General features: G+C 38.0%; 1 protein-coding gene across 1 annotated transcript in view; it reads right to left on the reverse strand.

Moving 5' to 3' along the window:
- The window catches only part of LOC138004124 (uncharacterized), a 16,015-nt gene extending 14,803 nt beyond the window's left edge, over window positions 1-1,212 (reverse strand). Inside the window, exon 1 of the mRNA XM_068850547.1 lies at window positions 1,085-1,212. The gene's annotated coding sequence lies outside the window, so the exon portion shown is untranslated. The remainder of the gene's footprint in view (window positions 1-1,084) is intronic.
- Window positions 1,213-5,000: the final 3,788 nt, after the last annotated feature.

Genomic DNA, 5,000 nt, shown 5'->3' on the forward strand with positions numbered 1-5,000 from the left:
TAAATGCAGTATGAAGTGGGTATATCTAGTTTTATTAAAATTTGTACCCTGATATCGCGTTTGTCGCTTCCTGACAGGTTCAATCAATCTCGTATGACTTAATATGGAAACTAATCGGGTCGAGTTTTGCCAAGCTGAAAAATTCCAAATTCCAAATATCCTATTTCCAAGTGTTCAAACGTTCAGAATTTAATGAAAATTTAATAAAACAGTTATTCCATTTGCGCTTGTTAGGTACGAGGTTGGTTATGGCCAACTCATATCAAACGCGAACTCGAGGAAAAACTGTTAAATGAAGCACACAGGAAATTACAATAAACTCTGAATAGGTCTGGATAAGTGATTTCTAAACTTTTCACGTAAAACATGACTAGCATGGTGCAAGCACGGTACTCTAAATAATTACCAATGTATTTTCCGTCAAGAAAGATGGAAAGCTTCCATCAAACGCAAAATCATTCGTGCATGACTTTGTACTCTTGCGTTCGCTACTAATTGAAAAAGCTCATGACAAGAATAAAAATAAAAATAATCATTATTTCGAAAGGCAAGAAAATGTGAAAAACAAGCAAATTGCAACTTCTTATATTATGGGACGATGCATGACGACGAAGATTATTTTCCGCCTGGAGCTCTCGCTAGGTTACAATGTATACGGATGAGAAAATCTTTTTTTTTTTTTTCCCAAAATAACTGCTATTTGAACAAACTCATTCCATATCTCTATTGTTCTCTTGTCACCTGTATAACAGTTCATCGAACATAACCCCGCCCGTTAATTTTCGTGCAAACACTTTACATGTATTATAAAATCCATTGTTGAACTCCTAGACGTTTCTAAACTATGATTCGTTTTTAAGTTCACTCCTTTGACTAACCATAACCCTAACCCTAACCCTAACCCTAACCCTAACCCTATCGCAAATCTAAATTAATGAGACTTAAAACGAAGAGTGACTTGACTGGCTGAGCCGGAGAGAATTGAAACCTTAGTAATGGCACCGTTTTTCTTTCCGCATTTTGTGTTTGAAACAAGGAAAATTATTTCGTATTTGGTGGTATTTCGTATTAATGAAAAACTTACCGGGCACGAGAAGCACTGCGTAAATATAGAAAATCAACTTTTGGAAAGGAGATTCAACCATTAGCAAGAAAACAACACCAGCAAGTAAAGTCGGAATTCGACGCGAAAAAACCCCCGCATGAAATTCCCTTGTCAGTCGTGGATGGGTTTCAAGGGAAGACGTTGACAGCGATATTAAATTTAGTTGACCTTTCAATCATTTTGCAAAGGGTTTAAATTAGGATGATGCTATTTATTTTGAATGTTATGACAACCATATGCTCAACGATTAACTGTTACCCTGGCGAAAAACGAACCTAAATGTCATTATCTGATATTGCACTGGTTATTACACTTTCTTTTCGCAAGAATTTCTTTTTTTAAGATGTTTAAATGGAGCAATTCTAGATTATCTTGCAATGACAGTCAATCATAATCACTTAGGATAATCAGTTTAATGAGACGAACAGTTGAGAATTGCATCCTGAAGACATTGTCATTTAAAGGACGAAGTGATGGATTTTTGTAAAGTTGCTTGCGGTTCCATGTAATCCCATACCAAAGGAAAAACATTTCAGGAAGAACATTAATCGCCTACGTCAAAAACCCAATTAGTCAAATAGTTGGGGAGCCTAGTACGAGTTTTGGTATTGCCTGTTGAGAAGGTCGACACATGTCTCCAGAATTTATCACATACCCGGGCAAAATTACGGAAGGCTCATTGGCTGAGACGGAGGGCATGTTTCCTTAATCATGAGGGCACTTTTGGTAATCAAGAGGGAATGATGACTTGATCCTGATTGGTTAACAGTTGCTCATCCAGAGCAAGCGAATTTAAGTTATAAGAGAATCATTTTTCCAGATTAAACTACAATGTATTTTGTATGTGGCACATATAAAATACATTTTGAGCGCTATTTCTGTTGACAGCAACGATTAAATTGAACGTTATTAATAACCGAATGGGAGCATGTAGAGCACAATGAAGGATCCTTGCACTTTCACTAGACTCCTCCTTCTCCTTCGCAGGGCAACGAAAGCAATTTTGCAACATCGGATGGTGTGATGACACCAGCTCGGAGGGTGCGATAAAATCAATCGGGCTTCTTAAAACCCTTTTTCCAGCCTCCCCACAAAGAACGAAATTGAGCACATCGAATGTTTTCTTTACTAGATGGACTTATATTCATAGCAATATGACTTACAATAGTCATTTTAAACAAAAGGAAATGGTTTGAAAGCAGTACGCGGCTATTACAACGTTCTCTGGGATTGGCTCAGAAAGAATTGGACCAAAACGAACAACCAATCGATGATGGATCCTAGCGCTAAAAAAATAGAGCTGCGTCCTTAGCTAAAGGATCCAATGAAAGTAGGCGTTGTGATAACCTGCGCCCTATGGCCATTTTTCACATGGTCGTGCGGGGATACGAACTTTATCTTCGAGCGCTGATAGTATCTCTCGTGCGCCCCAGCGAACGAGATACTATCACTACGAGAAGATAAAATACGTACCCCCAAGCGGCCATGTAATGTTCTGTTTATTACTGAAATGCCCAGATTAAAAACATGTTTTCTTCATTTTCGAAATGGCAAAAAAGTGGTCATCAACCCCTAAAACACCCATGTTGTGTAATATGAACTAGACTTAAAAGTTATGAACAACAAATCATGATAATGTAAAATGTTATTGCTGTATGGAAAAATTATAATACCGCACAGATGTATCCTTCAGGGGAGGGGAAGCTCGCATTTTGTTGGCTAATCCTGTTAGTTACCATGACGACAATTTATCATGATTAAATTCTCTTCGTAGGCATTTTAGGTTTTCATTATGAGTGCATTTTAAAGACGACACAGCCTCACACTGGCTACGGCCCTGGATAGGATACAATTTGGCTTCAAGATGCCAAATAAACACAAACATACAGTGCACACACACACACAAAAACAAAAAAAAAACAACAACACCAACAACTTAAACAATAGACCGTATCCCTTATGACGTAACGCATCACAATTCTCTTGCTGAGTGACTACCAAAACATTGCATTCTCGCTATTATAGTAGTAAAGCCTATTTACAGAATATTTACTAACTTAAACTTTGCTAGTTCATTCTTTTCAAGCCTCTCTTTCCTCATGAGATAGAACCACCCCAATGAATAAAGCACTTTTTTTTTCCCCACTCGCATTTTCATACCCGCTAAACATATTATTCAATAGCCAATCTTTATCCTTGGTCGTAATCAAATCACTCGAAAGTGGCGTATATCGGCGTATTTCTTTTATATAGGGCGATATTTTCGAGTAATGGAGTACTGCTTTTGATGTCCAACTTTTCCAGCAACTTTGCCAAGTTCTTTGTTGCAATTCCCCATTATCCTACAACAATCGCTATCACCCGCATATGTACCGTTCTCAAGTTCCACATCCTTGCAATTTCTCTTCTATTATGGTTTCTGCTATTATTACCTATTATTAAATTTCCTCCTAAATTGTTTTTCTGGGCTTAATTATAGCAGACAACACGACATGTCAAATTTACCGGAAGGGTATGCTTAAATACGCCCTCTTACAAACTGTCTAGAATATAATGCCGGTCTAAAGGTACAGCTTTACTTTATGATTTATGCATAATACATTCAATACATTACCCAGGACAATAAAAAGACCTTCGATTACCTCAGCCGGGCAATAATGCACCTTAAATTAGTCTCCAATCTTATAAACGCGATTTTTGACAAAGGAGAAAAGGTAGTTTATAGGGAAAATGGTAATCGCACAGGCCATCATACCACTTTGGAATATTAGACAGGTAAACGTCCTTGTAAGCACAATTCTTGCCATTCGGTTCACCGTTGGCCCATGCGTTATGACGTTTGCTATTTGTCTTCTCTGCTGGTATACCGTCAAACCAAAGCAACTTGCCTTTGCCTTCTCGCTTTATACCAAGCCAAACCCAGGGTTTCCGGGTGCTCCGCATCAGGCCAGCAATAAAGGTGTTTTCCTGCTCCGATTTAATTATTGGCAGGTCTCGCGTCATTTCCTCGCATTTTTTTCAAGCATTTTCCAGTTTACAGAATCGACCTGGAAGATCACTCGCCAGCTTATAGCAATATTTGTCATTTGCCACCCAGTTTTTAGGACAACCTAAAAACGGAATACGAGCAAACACAATTGCCATAATATTAATGATGACACAACGGTATCATATAGGGTTGTTGAGTAAAGGTTCCAAAAGGTCTGATTGTAATTCTGCTATGGCGGTAACTTAACAACAACATCATCCTCATCGTCACCTGCAACTTACTTATCGTAAAAAGGAGTCCCCTGCACCTTTTAACTATCATTAAATGCATCCACGAATTGAGTCTCTTCTTACTCAGTTCTGAAGGCCTCTTCTTACTTCTAAAGTTATTGCATGGAAAATGTAAAAAAACTCCTTTTCTTGTAACTTTAAAGAATGAAAATCATTACGAATGAAATTTTGCCTGAGGTCGAGCAGTTTCATCCGTCTACAACATATACCTCCTTACAAGTGCAGTTATATGAACCAATGGTGTTGTTACACACAGCGACATGGCTGCAGTTATATTTCCCTGTTGAACACTCATCGATATCTGAGACCACATCCAACACATTATAATTAGTAAAATATCTATTACTTTCAAATGGCAAAAATGGCAATTTATGCGGGTAGATTATATCAGCATTTCTCTTGTAATATCCACTCTCAAGCGCGATTTTTCCCACGCTTTGAGAAAGTTTCATGGAATTGCTACGAGTTTGGATTGTTTCATCGCGCTGTCTGCAACTGCTGTCATCAGTCGAAGCAATTACTTTCGTATTTGCTTTACGACTGTCAAATGAAAACCGCTCTATGAGGGTAAATTAGGTCAGTACTTTTCGTGTAATATCCACTGTTTAGAAACCTG

Source organism: Montipora foliosa, chromosome 5, assembly GCF_036669935.1.
Source record: "Montipora foliosa isolate CH-2021 chromosome 5, ASM3666993v2, whole genome shotgun sequence".
NCBI lineage: Eukaryota > Metazoa > Cnidaria > Anthozoa > Scleractinia > Acroporidae > Montipora > Montipora foliosa.